Here is a 16597-nt window from a genome sequence, read left to right on the forward strand (position 1 = left end):
AAGTGGCATCAGTATACAAGAGGTACAGTCAGGTGCATATTCAATATTACAATGTTTTCGGTGTATGCACTCTGGTACAATCACATTCATACATCCAATGTATTTACTTTCACGTAATTAGTCCAGATCATTGGTTAAATTTTGTGTTCCGTACTAGTTGTTACTTTAGGTATTCTTTTCCATAAACAAATGGTATGGGGTATATACATCTTTTGGGTTTTGCCATTGCTACCATAGTTTGCACATATCCCTCCTCATTTTCATTCACATGTGTCATTTCAATGAACCATTGTTTCAATGTCGGTGCCTCTTTTGCTTTCCACTTAATTAGTATGCATTTTTTGGTGCTTATACAGCCTATGTTGAATAGTCTACGGACCTTAATGTCAGCCTTGCCAATATCGCCTAGAAGGTACTTTAACGGCTGAGGCATCGGGGGGATGTCCACTATTTCGTCTAGAGTTCGTGCACTATTCTGGCAAAAGTCAGCTATCGGAGGGCAGTTCCAGAACATATGTATAGTGTCAGCATCTACTGCATTACATTTCGGGCAGAGTTCTATATTTTGTGGGTTGAATCTTGTGATATACAGGAGGTATAATGAATCCTATTCAGGATCTTGTATTGTATTAACCACAGTTGTGTGTTAAGCGATACCTCTCTGGTCAAGGTGCACATTTTCTGCCATTTATATTCATCTATCTCGGACTCAGTATCTCTGCTCCATTGTTCCATGAGTGTAGTTGTCTGGGGATCCCCCTTCTTGTAACTTAGAGTACAGTCTCGCCAATAGTTTTTTTCTATTATTGTTTTGTGTCACCATTTCCATATACTCATTGATTTCGGGTTCAGCTGGGTAAAATGGCCACTTTTGTCTTACGGCGGCTCTCATCTGATAGTATTGCAGTATTTTCACTGGGTTGTCACCTAGTTTATCTTTAAACTCATTTATCGTGACAAATCTTCCTTCTGGGAAGAGGTCACCTAGTAGCATCGTCTTATCAGGGTCCCACGCCATTGGGACATCAATGTCCATGGTTGGGAGGAGGTCTGGGGTGTGCCATAGCGGAATGTTCCTGCTATATGAGTTTTTAATTTGGAGTCTAACCATTATACGTCTCCAGGCATCCAATGTAATGCGTAATGGGTCAATTGGACAAGGGTCTGTTCTGTGTGTGCATATTAGTGTGGTTTCTATTTTGTTTGGGGCTCCCAACTGCTTTTCATGGTCGATGTGGGAATATTTGTTACCCGGTCCGTACCAGAGCCCAGCATAGTGGGCTTGAGCCGCTAAATGATACAGCTCAAAGTCGGGGGCCCTGGGACCCCTCCGGTGATAAGATTCAATTAGGGATTCCCATTTTACCCAGGCTGTGTTACCACCCCAAACAAACCCCACAGCTAGTTTGCGAAGCGAGTTGAAATATTGTCACCCCAGCCAGATAGTGATGGTGTTGAAAAAGTACAGTACTTTGGGGGCTACTATAATTTTCAGGATGGCAATTCAGCCTATCAATGACAGTGGGAGGTTACCCCATAGGGCAAGTTTATTTTCAAGTGCAATGAGGTAGTTTGCGTGATTGTGTTCATGTAGAAGTTTATGTGATCAGGCAACCCTGACCCTGAGGTACTTCACTGTGTTACCCGCCCACTACATCCCATGTAACTGCGTTGGTTTAGTAATTTTATCGTTAAATGGGAAGAGTTCCGATTTTGTCGCATTCATTTAATATCCTGAGTGCTGGGTAAATATGTCGACTTCAGTGAGGATTGGCGCTATGTTTTCTTCGGGGTGTTTCAGATATATGAGAGTATCGTCCGCATATCGTGATATAATCTGTGGGTGTCCCTGTATGTGTATCCCTCCATGGCTATGGAACTCACAGATTCTGCTTGCGAAGGGCTCAATTGTTAATGCGAACAGCAGTGGGGAGAATGGGCATCCTTGTCGGGTCCCTCTAGCAAGCATAATCGTCTTAGAATAGTTCCTGTTAGTGCGTATCTTGGCTCTAGGGTCGATGTACAGTAGCTTTACAAATTCATCAAATCCCTCCCAAAGTCCCATCCGTCTCAGGACCCCAAATAGAAAATTCCATGATACTGAGTCAAAAGCTTTTTAGGCATCAAGTATCATAGCAGCTGCCGGAATCTCAGGGTTAATCTGTGCCATAGTACCAAATAGCTGTCTCAGATTTAGGGCAGCCGATCTTCCAGGTATAAATCCCGCCTGGTCTGGGTGAACCAGTTCAGGCATGTAGGGTAATAATCTGTTAGTTAGTGTTTTTGCTATTATTTTTGCATCTGAGTTTATCAGAGAGAGTGGGCGGTATGAGGACAATTTGTTAGGGGGTTTCCCTGGCTTTGCAAGGACTGTTATTACCACCTCTGTAAGAGATGGTGGCAGTGCTCCAGTAGTGCAGGCCTCCTCCCATACGTTAAGCAATTTAGGGGCAAGGATGTCTTTGTAAGCTTTATACAGTTTGATACCGATGCCGTCTGGGCCTGGAGCTTTGCTCAATGCCAGTGAGGTTATGGCTTCACTAATTTCTTCCACTGTTATTGGGAAACTTAACTTAGTGTTGGATGTTTTATCCAGGATAGGTAGATAAGTTTGTGCAAGGTATTGTTCTACTTTACCTTTTGCTACCTTGTCATTGTTTGAATACAGTGTTTGATAATAATCCTGAAACATGGCGTTAATTTCGTCAAGGTGGATGGTTATCCGCCCATCGGGTTTTGTGATCCCACTTATGTGTTGTGCCTCCCGCTCACCTTTAATTATCCCAGATAAAAGCCGGCCTGGGCGGTCCGCTTCCCCATATCGCCTAGCCTGCACCCTCTTTGTAATAAACCGTGTTTCTCAATCAGCCAGGTCGCAAACCTTCTGCCGATTGCCTTTGATTAGGCCCAGCAATGCTCTATCATTTGCTCTACTATGTTCATTTTCTAGATCTCTTAGGCCGGCTTCGGTTTCCCTAAGTTCTCCTCTAGTGGATTTTAATGTGCAAGATGTCACTGATATCATTGCACCAAGGAACCATACTTAGAATGTCTCCCACACCGTGGAAATTCTGGTCACAGAGTTCTCATTTTCAGTTAAGAATGTTTCTATGTCAATCCTGAGTGTTTCCACTAGGGAATCGTCTAGTAGTGCTGTTGGGGGCATTCTCCATGTAAATGTTGGAATAGTTGAGTAGCTCTATCGTGTTTCAAGTACTATGAGTGAATGATCAGACCATGTGCGTGGTAGTATTGTGGTTCCACACACTTTATCTGCCCATGATCAGACACTAGCCATAGGTCAATCTGAGAGTGGGCATCATGTACTGTAGAGTAGTATGTAAATTCCCTGGAGGTTGGGTCCTCTGTTCTCTGAATATCTACTAAACCGTATTGGGACATAATCTGTTTTATCATGTGGGAGGTCTTGGTCGTAAGTCTATATTTGGTGCTTGATCTGTCTATGGACAGATCCAGTGTAGTATTGAAATCTCCCCTCATAATATGGGGGCATTAGGGGTCTGGCTGATCAAGGTCGCTACCTTAATGTAGAATGTAGGTTTGTCTGCATTGGGACCATATGTGTTTACTAGGATCAATGCCCTGTTATTAATGGTATCTAAACAAAAGTGGGTACCTGAAATTAATCCCTGGTCCTACAGGTAATCACACAGAACAATATAACACAATGGGCCAGCGGATGGAGGATAACAAACCCTTATTCACCAAATTTGTCACAACATATTATATGATAATCACAAAGTTCTTTATACAAATTCCAAGATTTACAATAATCACACTTTTCTGCTCACATTCTTCTCCCCATCATTCATTCTCACTCATACTCTCCTTACAGAGGGTGTGTAATTTGTGAATATTACTTTGCGAATAAGTTTGGTGAATAAGAGTTTGTTGTCATCCTCCATCCACTGGCTCATTGTGTAAATTAATTATGTTGTGAACAGTTTGGTGAATAAGAGTTTGTTGTCATCCTCCATCCACTGGCTCATTGTGCTCTATTGTTCTGTTATTATGGGTGCCTGATACCACTACGTACCTGCCTTCCTGATCTATGCATTTTGATCCAACCTTAAAGTCAATGTTCTTGTGTATTAATGTTATAACTCCCCTCGCCTCTGATGAGTAGTTTGTATATAAACTATTCCTACAACACTTATGTGCCATTTGTTTATGAGTTACATCCAAAGTGTGGGGTTCTTGGAGCATTACTATGTTAGGTGCGTGTCGGTCTAAGTATGCCCAAATCTTTCTTGCTTGAATCGGGTTGTTTAGCCCTCTCCCATTTCTTGAAATCCATTTAGGTAGAGGAGCCACACCGCATTACCAATTCCATTATCCCTTTGCATCCCATTGTTTCACCAACAGTTTATCAATTAATGTGTCCTTATTTGCATTGCCTTTGCCACAAAGTCAATGTTCTTGTGTATTAATGTTATAATTCCCCTCGCCTGTGATGAGTAGTTTGTATATAAACTATTCCTACAACACTTATGTGCCATTTGTTTATGAGTTACATCCAAAGTGTGGGGTTCTTGGAGCATTACTATGTTAGGTGCGTGTCGGTCTAAGTATGCCCAAATCTTTCTTGCTTGAATCGGGTTGTTTAGCCCTCTCACATTTCTTGAAATCCATTTAGGTAGAGGAGCCATACCGCATTACCAATTCCATTATCCCTTTGCATCCCATTGTTTCACCAACAGTTTATTAATTAATGTGTCCTTATTTGCATTGCCTTTGCCACTTTGTTTCTCAACTTTTCCCCCGTTAACATCAGGGCTATTATCGGCCCATACTTTTCAAACTTTGATCAAACGTGATCTCCCCAGTACCATTCCTTCCTGCCCCCCACCCTCACCATCAACCTCAACTCGATGATGCAACCATTCAAACCTTATGGATAATCCCAGGGGGGCAATGCCGTCAGCCTTCACCTTGTGTTTAGCTCAACGTTACCCAGGTCTTCTTCATTTTGTCCGTTGCTATTACTGTAGATAACCGAAGCATTCCGGTTAAGTTGTGTGCGCATTCACCCTTTTCAATCATTGTCATTCCGTTGTTCCTCCTTGTTGTTGCGTGGTACATCAGTCTTTGGGCGTGGTTGCCGTGGTGGAATAGGTATGGATGCCTCTACATAGGACATTGCATGTGCTGGATCCTCTAAGAAATGAGCTCTGCCCCGTGCTGAATTCTCAGCTTGGCTGGATACTTTAGAGAGTACAGGACCTTACGGGCCCAAAGAAGGAATTTTACAGCATCGTAGGATCTTCTATTGGATTTGAATTGTAGTGAGCCCTTTTGTCTCGCGAGTCTGAGTATTGTGTCTCTATCCTGGTAATTTAGCAGTCTGGCAATTCTTGTTCTTGGGGGTGAGGGCTCCTGGACGCAGGGGGGGGCAAGTGTTTGATGTGCCCTCTCAACAAGAAAAAATTCTGAGGGTTCAAACAGTTTCCTTAAGAGGTTCTCCATGAATGGCTCCATGGGGCCTTTGGCTGCAGTTTTGGGAATTCCCGTCACACAGATATTGTTGCGCCAAGACCTTGCTTCCAAATCCTCAAATTTATTCACCACTTTCTTCAATTCTGTTTGGATGGCATTCAGTGTGCGATCGTGGCGTGATACCGGGTCTTCATTCGTACTTATTCGCGACTCAGCCTCCGTGATGCGTCCACTTTCTTTTTCAATCTTTGCTAATAGATTGTACCAACAATATCGTCTAGTTTGACGTTAATGGCCATGAATCCATTTTGCATAGTTTGCAATAGGTGATCATCCCTTGAGCATTCTTCTCCTCCTTGTATTTGTGAATTGCTGGGGGGGGGGGCTTCAGGGGTCAAGGGTCTCGGGCCAGTGAATGAGTCAATTTGGCCTTTCTTCTTGCTGGCCCCTTTGGTCATGGCGCTGATTTAGTAATACAGATACAGAAATCTCAAGCGTGTTGACTCTAGATATTTGTTACTGTCTTCAGTGATCTAGATGTATTAATATCCTTGTATCGCCCCGCTATGATGTGTGGATAGTGTATCCACTCCAGATCCGTGTTGTTTGGTCAGGCTGTGCTTTAGTTTGCGCTCGAGGCGGGGAGGATCTTGGCTGTCACCCCTAAGCCATGTGTGTCAATATCCCTTAGCTGATTTCTTTATTAATGCTGTTTATATGAATGCTGTTTATAGCGTTACTGGTTTGGGGCGGGACTGCTCGCACCTTTTGGGCCGATTGTGCAGATTGTTTCAGGTATTGCCTGCGACGGAGCCACACTGCCTTGACCACACTGGGGGTGCTGCGCCCTATTTGTGTCCCGGGTCTTACAGCGTGGGCTGCAAGCCAGTATTGCGATATACTTAGACATGAGTTATGTGCCATTCAAGCAATGCAGGTGGGTCTGTGTTGTTGGCTCAAACTGTGTTAGTTTGTGCTTGAGGTGGGGAGGATCTTGGATGTCACTCCTATGTTTGAGTTGTCATTATCCCTTGACCAGCAGCTTATCAATGCTGTTTATAGCATAACCGAACTGGCTGGGGGCTCCTCGCACCCTTTGGGCCGATTGCACGGATAATGGCAAGTATTGCCCACAGCGGCACCACATTACTTTGACTACGCCAGGTTGCACTGTGCTCTGTTTATGTCCTGGTTCTTATGGCGTGGCCGCAAGCTCGTACTATTGTGTACTCGGACATGTGATATGTGTCGTTCGAGTAATGCAGGCAGCTTAGGATTTTAGAGTGTTGGGCGGTATTACGTTTGTCTCTACCTCTCAATTCAACTCCAGGATGGACAGATTTCGACCGTATTGCCGTCTATTAGCGGGGAGCCGGTGACCAATCCTCCCTCCGGTTGTTTTGGAGCAATATGTTTCCAGTGAGCAGCATCTGTTGTGGTGCCAGAGGGCGGTGGGCCCTGGGGTTTAATGAGGGACAGGGTGTGCTGATTGTCCTACCTTGCCTTTTCTGTCAGAGGATGTTGATCAGAGGCTTTCACTTCGTGGCAGCGCAGGCTTCCGTGGTATGTTGCTAGACCTGATGGTTCCATGATCCGCACCTGCGGATAGTGGTGCAGCCTCGTGGGATACAGCCACCTGCTCTGCCGCTCTGAAGAGGCGCTTGTTCTTGGGGCCGGCTGACAGGGAGTTCTCTCCTATCTTATCCCGCACGATTGAAGCTTCCCAACGTTCTATTCAGATTGGGGGGTCTGACCGGTGAGCTTACCACCGCCCGGCAGACGGGCCCCTCACTGTGCTGCTGATGTTGTTACTTGGCTCGCTGATCAGGGGGTACTAGTGTTCATGTCGGGGGGCACTTCATCCACACCTGTCCACAGCCAGCACCTGGAGGATTCGTGTCGTGGCTCGCTGCCTACCTCGCCAAAGGTATAGAGTCCCGGGGAGGCCTAGGCTCCTCCTCCAGTGGGCGAGTGTGCGCTCCACCAGCGACGGGGAAGGCAGATCCAGAAGTGGAATATCTCTCGTTGCAGTTGTCGGTTTCTCACCATTTTCGGAGAGGGAGACATATCTCGGTTTCCTGCACCCTGTCGTCTGGTTTGATTCAGGTGGGCATATGTGGCAGCAGAAATAATTGGAAGGATTTATAGCTGGGGAATGGAGCTCCACATTCAGGCGGCCATCTTGTTTCTGGTTCTTCCTGTTTGATGAGGTGTTTTGTCATGACCTGTCTTCAATCCAACGCAGGAGCTGCTGAGTCCCACAATTCTACTAAGATGTTGCACTCTCAACAGATCTAAACAGCTGAATTCGAGACACCCTGGGGGGAAAGGGGAAGTGGAGAAAATAACAAACTCAGACACTGAAACCTCTATCTTCTTCCGGTCTCTGCATAGATGAGAGGTTTAAATTACATTAGTAACCTTCACTTTTTTTATCCAACTGTATATACTCTGCCACTCACATTCATTATCTGAAACCTCCTCTGCAACTGCCTAGAGGATTGTCGATTTTGTTCTTAAACAAATAAACTCATGACACTCTTATACTCAGTTCCTTCTTTCAAATATCTGTGAAAACCTTTAATCAATTGAATCATGAATTCTCAGAAAAAAAAGTGTGTACCCCTAAATTCTCAACTGGAGATGGGCCTAGTAAACAGCTTTCTAATAGATCCGCATGAACAGTCTCAAAAAGGTTGAGTTCTTTGGACTGGGCACAATTGATTTCCTTAGGATACTGAGTTGATAGTGTTCAATGAGAGTTGTGAAGAATCTTTCTTTTTTGGGGTTTTGAATTCTTCCACAAAATAATCAGTCACACATGCCTTTACAAAGCTGGAGATATCTGAAGCACTGAGTCCACTCCAGCTAACTTTAACTTACATTTGTATTGACAGCCCAACCTTTAGTTTGAAGTTCATGAAAGGATTTTCTCAGTGTGTATCTTTTAAAAATCACAAGTTACTAATTCCCACCTTAGTGTGAAAAAACATTAAGTTTGTGGTTTTCTGACTGTAATGGAATGAACCAAACTGAGGCAGCACTTAGTGCCCGTGCTACTCTCCAAAAACTGACTACGGAAGAAAGGTTGTTGGCTAAGTTATTGTGCTGCGTAGACTGCAACACCCTCAGTCGCTGCGCACCGGCGCAGTAATGGGAAAACAGGAAATAAAATATACGTTGCAGTTCTACATCGCCGCTCAATTAGAGTTAAAAAATAACATGACGCTGAGAAAAAAAAAACGTGCTCGCTCGCTTACCGTGTCACAGGGAGGAAGTCTGGAAAGAAAATCCTACCCTCACCTCAATACGCGAAGCCAGAGTTTTCAACACGAACTGGATTCCTCTACTTCATCGAAGCTTGTTGAATGCAATACAGCTGCTGCCTTCTTCCAGGGACGGTTCGCGACAAACAGGAATCTACCAAGGTAAGCAAAACATTAGGAAGGAATCACGCTCTGGTGAGCGACTCTCTCTCCCGCCTCATGCGCTAGGCACCCAACGTGTCAGCTTGCAAACAGTTAACCCCCAATAAACCAGAGTCAAGTCAAAAGTAACAACAATCAAACGGAAGGTTTCTGTTAAGGAAGAAACAGAGTTAAGAATCTTTTCTCTTCAAAAAGGTACTTAGCTTGAATGACGGATTTAAGAGGAATTATTGCTGCTCTCTTGTACTGTTGAAACACAAACTTATTCAAATGTTGAAACCTGACTCGAGGAAAGGCTTTCTTCTTGAAATGATGTTTTCACAAGACCCTAGGCCCAAAATTCAGGAGACATAAAAAACATGACCTGAACAGATAGTTTCTAAAATGAAAGGCAGTTTAGAATGTTGGATGTAGACCATTGTTTGTTCCTGCACCCAATCACGACTCCTGTTCCTTTTGGATTTAAACCGTTGTTCTTCCCTCCACCCAATCACGACTCCTGTTCTTTACCTTGGTCTTGGCTTGGGATCCCACCAGCTTGCTGAATACAAAAGTTGAGGCCCAAACCTTTCCAGGGAACCTTACAAGGAAATAGCAAATTTTAAAACATGAAACTTAATTAAACACTGGGTCAATGGGTACATCTTTCCCAGGAGTAATGGTGTCTATATTCCCAGCTGTCTATTTTCCCAGGTGTATATTTTCCCAGGGACCAGACATGTTTGAGCTGCGAGCTGTTCCTCGTGACTTCTCGCTCTCTGAGTTTTGACGTGTCACCATGGTCCGCTTGATGGCAACAACGTTCAGTGGTTTCTGCAAGTATCTCTCATCAGTTTTCTTTGTCATGGTTTGTTGAACGAGGACCTCATCTCCAACTTGGAAGTCCTTGTGCACTGCTCCCCTTCTCATGTCTGAGTCTATTTTTGCTCGTTCTTTTCTCTCGGTGTTCCTCCTTATGACGTCTGCGTCTGTTTTCGCTGGTGCGCTGGACATTCTCATGATGCAGGTGCGGACATCATCAATTCTGTGGGTGTCTTGTTGGTGGCTTCATGGGGCGTGTTCCGATAGTCTCGCAATAGTCTGCACAGTGCTTGGTGTGGGTTGGTGGCTTCTATGCGAGCCCTATGGACTGTCTTTTTAATGGAGGCGATGAAACGTTCAGCCATTCCGTTGGCCTGTGGCCATCTGGGGGTGATCCTTTGATGTGTGAGCCATGTGTTTGGCAAAAGCTGCAAATTCGTGGCTGTTGAAGGGGGGGCCGATGTCCGATTTGATGGACCGCAGGATGCCCCACTCGCTGAGTACTTCATCAAATGTCACGCCCACTTGGGGGTATGCCGTCGGTGTCACCTTCTTGACGATGGGGAATCTCGAGTACTCATCAATAAATAGTAGTAGGTATTCGCCTAACTCCATCGGACTGTAGAAATCGACAGCTAGTCTGTCCCATGGCTGGTCTGGTATGTGGGTCGGCTGTAATGGGACGGGGGCTTCCTCCTGTGCTGTGCATTGCAAGGCAGGCAGTTCTTGACCCAGCTGTCAACGAGTGACTCCAAGAAGGGAAACCATACATTACATCTCAACTGTCGTTTCGTGTTGTCAGCACCACGGTGACCTTCATGCACCACCCTGATGACCTCGGCTCTGAGTGTTGCAGGGATGATTATCCGGCATCCTCTCAATAAGATGGAGTGGTACTTGAGTGCCAGCTCTGTATGCACTCTTGCAAGTCTTTCTATTTCTTCTTTGCACACCCCTGTGTGGTTTACAATTGCGCGCTTATAGTCTTTCCATTTGTTATTATTAGACTGGCTGATAGCCAAAGCCATGGATGGGTCGGCAGTGGATGCAGCAGCAATGGCTTCAAGTGAGATTGCAGGTGGCAAAGCATTGGCGGCTACATAGTTGATGTATTCTATGTCGCCTCTGCAAGTAGTTGGTGCCCCTTCTGGGTGGCAGGAGAGGTAGTCTGCTGGATTCTGGTCACCTCCTGGCCTGTGGATGATGGTGTAGTCGTACTCCTGCAGTCCGATCGCCCATCTCTCTATCCTTGGTGGCATTTTTGTGCGCGGATTGCCAAAAACTGATAGCTGACCCTGGTGGTCTGTGATGAATGTGAATTTCATCCCGATGATGAAGTTATGGAAGTGCTCACAAGCCCATACGGCCGCCAGGGTTTCCTTTTATGCTTGCGAATATGCAGATTCTGTGACTGATAGGGCTCGGCTTGCATAGGCAACGATGTGTCTGGGGTGTGTCTCGGCTCCGCTCGTTTGTGCCAGGATGGCCCCAAGTCTCACCGGGCTGGCATCAACCATAATTTATGTATGCCAGTTGGGGTCAAAGTATGCCGGGTGGCGTGCTTCAGCCAGTGATACCTTGATGGAGTCGAAAGCTCTCTGACAGTCATTTGACCAATCGAATGTGGTATCTTTTTGCAGCAATCTTCTCAGGGGCTTGGACAGGGACGCATAGTGTGGGATGTAGCATGCGCAGAAGGCGGCCATGCCGAGGAACGACCGTAAGTCTCCTGCTTGCGCCAGTGCTTGCAGGTTGTAACAGTGCTAACTTTGTCGGGATCAGGAGTCATGCCATTGTCCGTCAAAACGTGGCCCAAAAATGTCAGTTTCCTCTTGCTGAACCTTCACTTGTCCAGGCTGAGTGTTAGCCCGGCCTCGTGTAGGGCTGGCATGTTGTGGTCTTCCTGCGATTTGAGAATACAAGGATATCGTCCCTGTAGTTGAGAGCGCCCTTGATCGGTCTGATTATTTGTTTTATGATTCTTGGAAAATTTGAGCAGCAGACAAGATGCCAAAATGTTGGCGTCTATAGCGAAAAAGACCTTTGTGGGTAGCGACGGTGGTAATGCTTTTTGACTCTGGGTGAAGTTCGAGCTGGTGGTATCCTTGAAGTAAATCAAGTTTTGAGAACATTATTGATTTGTTGAGTAAAACGATCATGTCCTCAATGCATGGGCCGGGGTGACGTTCCCTTGGTATGGCGGTTTTGGCCAACCTCATGTCCACGCATAGACGTTGGCATCTGCCTTCTTTGGGTACGATGACCTGGGGAAACCCACAGAGTGGGGCCCATCGCTGGTTCTATAATGCTCTTATGTAGTAGCTGGTCAAGCTTTTTTCGAGACTGCCTCTTGTAGGTGGTCTGATGGATTAGTCAATGTGCAGTTTGATGGGTGCTCCTCTGAGTATGGGAAACCATACATTACATCTCAACTGTCGTTTCGTGTTGTCAGCACCACGGTGACCTTCATGCACCACTCTGATGACCTCGGCTCTGAGTGTTGCAGGGATGATTATCCGGCATCCTCTCAATAAGATGGAGTGGTACTTGAGTGCCAGCTCTGTATGCACTCTTGCAAGTCTTTATATTTCTTCTTTGCACACCCCTGTGTGGTTTACAATTGCGCGCTTGGCTTCAAGTGAGATTGCAGGTGGCAAAGCATTGGCGGCTACATAGTTGATGTATTCTATGTCGCCTCTGCAAGTAGTTGGTGCCCCTTCTGGGTGGCAGGAGAGGTAGTCTGCTGGATTCTGGTCACCTCCTGGCCTGTGGATGATGGTGTAGTCGTACTCCTGCAGTCCGATAGCCCATCTCTCTATCCTTGGTAGCATTTTTGTGCGCGGATTGCCAAAAAGTGATAGCTGACCCTGGTGGTCTGTGATGAATGTGAATTTCATCCCGATGATGAAGTTATGGAAGTGCTCACAAGCCCACACGGCCGCCAGGGTTTCCTTTTATGCTGCGAATATGCAGATTCTGTGACTGATAGGGCTCGGTTTGCATAGGCAATGATGTGTCTGGGGTGTGTCTCGGCTCCGCTCAGGCCTTTGTCCGCTTGGGGTGTCATGGTAAACGGGAGTGGCATGCGCAGTAAGGCTGCCTTGGATGTGGGTGTGGGAGGCGGTGTTCCGGGGTTGCTTATGATGGCAGATGTCTGGGTCGTGGTGTTGGCCAACCCTCTGTATTCTCCAAGTAGTGGCTGGTGTGGGTGTTGTTTAACGTGGTGGCACCTTTTTCGCTGTGACCAGGGGCCTCAGCGCTGAAGGTGTAGCTGTTGTGTAACACAGCGTGCGCCTTGGGACGTTTCTGGTGTGGAGAGTTGTGCTGAGGCCTTAGCACCAGTAGGTTGGCTCTTTGTAGTCAAAGCGTGTGTGGTTCACTGCCATGGGTTGCCTGGACCACCTTGCTGTGGTGGCAGGATAGGTAGGTGGCAGGATTGCTGTTCTGTCTGTGGATGCGCTGCGTGCGGCGTTACTTGCACTTACTGTTGTCCTGAATGTGCATCCGTTGCAGCTTTCAGCTGCGCGGCAAAACAGAGAACAGTGGGGTCTGTGTACACTCCGGCGGGATCGCTGGCACTGTAGAGTTCCTGGATGCAGGACGCCTCTCAGGTGTGGAAGTGCTGTGCGCCCAGGATAGGGCGTGCCTCTGGTGGGGTAGGCAGGCTATTGGTTTGGCACAACCCGGAGAGTGTATGGAGGAGGCAGGACCGCCTCAGCGGTATGAGCAGACCTAGTGGGATCACAGGCCAGCTCGCGGGAGGATGCGGAGGAGGTGGTATCACCTCGGGAGGATGAGCTAGCCCAGTGGGATCACTGGCCGGCTCACTGGACTTCAGTGCACTGGAAACAGCCTCATCACCAGTTGTTATCCATGCCTGAGGCACTATAAAGAAGGACGCGACACCAGAGAAGAACTATGCATGTCTTGCTTTATTAACATACAAGGAGGAACTGTCTTTCCCTTTGAGGCTCCTCCGCTAGCTTCTCCCGCTCCTGCTTCCCGCCAGGAGCTTGTCTCGCCCTTTAAGGCGCAGAGACCTGTGACAGCAACTTGTCTTTCTGGAAAATTGTGACTGAGAAGGCCAGATTATTTAGGTTCTGGTCTTGGTCGAAGACTCAGGACATCAACCTATACGTTTTACATTGGGAATCACAACCTTTTAACATTCTTTAAGGAATATTCTTTTCTCATTTTTCTTTTTGGGTTACAACGGTGCTCCCAGATTTTAACTTTTGCTTCTTGCACAAACCACTGAACTAAATTGATATGGGCTTGGGTCCCATTTCCCTGTGATTACTATTGACTATCACACTTTGAAAAAAACCACTTTATATTGTTTTTATTTTAACCTGTTTTTTGTGATTTTTGCACTACCTGTAAGCATTTTGTTAATTCAGCATATACAGCTTACGTCTTTAAGTGATTATATAGAATTTTGTTTTTATTTCTTAAACATGTCTAAGCGGAAGGATGCCAGTCCACTGTGTAATCATGCAGCAGGGAAAAGAGCCTCGAAGTTTGTGGACCGAATTGATGAGGCCAACGCAATGATTAACAAAATTGCTGGGCTTTTGCAGGACATTAGTGTTTAACCTCGGGAAAGGGGAGAGTGGTAGGAGTATCCAGACAACCAAAACCGGTTCTAATTGCAGCATGGTTGTTAAGGACGAGTTGGTTTTCCTGCTGCAAAAGGAAGTGGGTGCCGCTTCATGTGCAAGGTTGAGAAACCGTCCACTTCATAAATTAAGCTTAGAGTGGATGCTTAACAAAGCCAAGGCCAATTTAGGAACACCGAAAATTAGTATGGCTGCTCTATTGGAAGTGGGGAATATCCTACCCGGCTGTGAGGTCCCCAATCATCCCAATCAGCAGAATGGGAAATCCTTTAATGTCCGTGTAGAGGTAAACCATTTATTATCAACGGTTCCATCACAGGGAGGTGAGGGTTAGTGGGAGGGAGGTGTGCAAGCCCAAGTATAACTTATCCCTTGAGTTCCCCATGAGTAAAAGATTTGATATTTTGAGAGATCAGGGACAGTACCTAAAGAGATCTCTGTACTAAGACCGGATGATCCTCAATCGCAGTCGGCCGTGGCCTTGCTTGGTATAGATGAAGAGCTGGACTGCCGTGGGACTGCAAAATGATATCTTTGAGGCTGGCATCACTGCAGAAAGAAAACGAGGAATTGAGAATTGAACTGAGACGGCTTAATATGGTAGTGGCGGGCTTGGTCCCACAAGAGCAGATTGTCCAGGAACAAGTTGTGACAAAGGTAACGATTCCCGAGAAGGGTCCTGAGTTTGGCAGTAATAAGATGGGGCCCACCCAGGGGGGCATTGAAGTTCAAATGACCCAATCTTGCGATCTCTTGGGCGTGGCTATGAAACAAAACCGACAACTGGTAGGCCACTGTACCCTCGCCCAAGACGAAGTGGAATCACTATTGGGAATGAAATGCCTGATTGGTTCTTTTTGATGAATGTACCTAAATCCCTGGAAGTAAACCATGAGAAGGGGGATAGCTTAATTAAAAAAGTTACCCATTGCTTGAGGGAAAAAAGAGGATTCTTATCAGTCATTCGAAAGAATATCACAGCCTGCGTGAGAATGGCAGGCCCACAAGGTGAGGACTTAATTAAAGACTGAATGAAAGATTCCAAGAAGGTCCATGACAAATTGGCAATGGAACAGCGGTCCCTTCCTCCAAGCGGTTTAACCATCAGTATCAAAATATTGCCACGTGGGTTCTCCTAGAGGCTATGGGGATAGTCTGGATGATAACACCTGGGTGGGAGACAGTGCTTCATATTGCCAAGTTACAGCTCACCGTCTCTTGGGTCTGTTGAGCGAGAGGCATCCACCGCAGCATGTCCCAGTCAAACCAATACAACAGGTTACTACTGGAGCACGTGTTTTGGGTTACAAAAGGTCGAAACCCCTCTTGGAGGGGCAATCCAGGCTTCAGAGCAGGCTGATTGAATTAAGCCGGGAGTCCTCCAGCAATTCAGTGGACTGATGGGTTGGGCACCTCATCCTTGGCATGGCCCAGCACAGTTAATAAGTATACCGAAGACCACAGGTATAGGTGTGGGGGAAAATGGAATGCACCTATGTCCTGGAAGCCTTGACAATCAAAGGCCTGGGGTGCGCGTTGTATCCTGGAATATTGCTGGTGTGAAAAAGTAGATGACTGATAAGGACTGGTTGAACTTTATTATGGAACATGGGATCATACGCTTGCAGGAAACCTGGGCAATTGAGGCCCCGCACTTGAAAGGTTATGCAACCTTTTCAATTCCAGAACGGCAAGGAAACAAAGGCCGACCAAGCAGAGGGTTGCTGACTTGGGTGGACATGGCGTTGTTCATATAGATAAAGGTGATGGAGAATGACTCCCCAGATATATTGGAAATGCATTTGAAACTTAAGGATGAGTCAATGATGGTTGTCATAAACTTTTAAAATAGGGGCTTTCCTGAAGCAGTGACTGTGCTTTTATCTAAGGTCTGCTCGTGGCAAAGCAGTTAATCTGGCTCCCTGAGGATTTTAGTCAATGGTGACTTAAATGTTCAGTATGAGCCCCTGGAGTGTATGGGTGGCATCCTCAATGAGCAAGATAGTCATTGGGGGATAGGTAGCCTCAATTCAATGAAATGAAAGAGACAGTATAGGAATGCAGAGGAAATGGCCACCCTATTTCTCTCAGCTAATCTTAGGGCTTGCAACGGGTGGTTCCCTGGGTATGACTCAACGATGCATACTTTCGAAAACTAGCAGTCCCAAAGCAGAATAGACTATATTCTGGTAAACATTGAGGCATGGCTCCTTGTTAAAAACTTCAGTGTTCAGCACAGGATGGAAAGCGATCACCATCCCTTGGTTCTGGAGGTAAAGGGAGCCTTCATGG

The 16597-nt window shown here is 46.2% G+C and overlaps 1 long non-coding RNA gene across 2 annotated transcripts in view; it reads right to left on the reverse strand.

Moving 5' to 3' along the window:
• LOC138498563 (uncharacterized) overlaps nt 1-16597 on the reverse strand; it is a 552766-nt gene that overhangs the window by 481360 nt on the left and 54809 nt on the right. Inside the window, exon 2 of one of the 2 annotated variants that reach the window (XR_011278749.1) lies at nt 8761-8877. The exons of the other annotated variant lie outside the window; for it this stretch is intronic. This is a non-coding gene — a long non-coding RNA (uncharacterized lncRNA). The remainder of the gene's footprint in view (nt 1-8760; nt 8878-16597) is intronic. 2 annotated transcript variants of the gene reach the window in all.

This window comes from Ambystoma mexicanum, chromosome 5q (genome assembly GCF_040938575.1).
Source record: "Ambystoma mexicanum isolate Mex_15411 chromosome 5q, UKY_AmexF1_1, whole genome shotgun sequence".
Taxonomy (NCBI): domain Eukaryota; kingdom Metazoa; phylum Chordata; class Amphibia; order Caudata; family Ambystomatidae; genus Ambystoma; species Ambystoma mexicanum.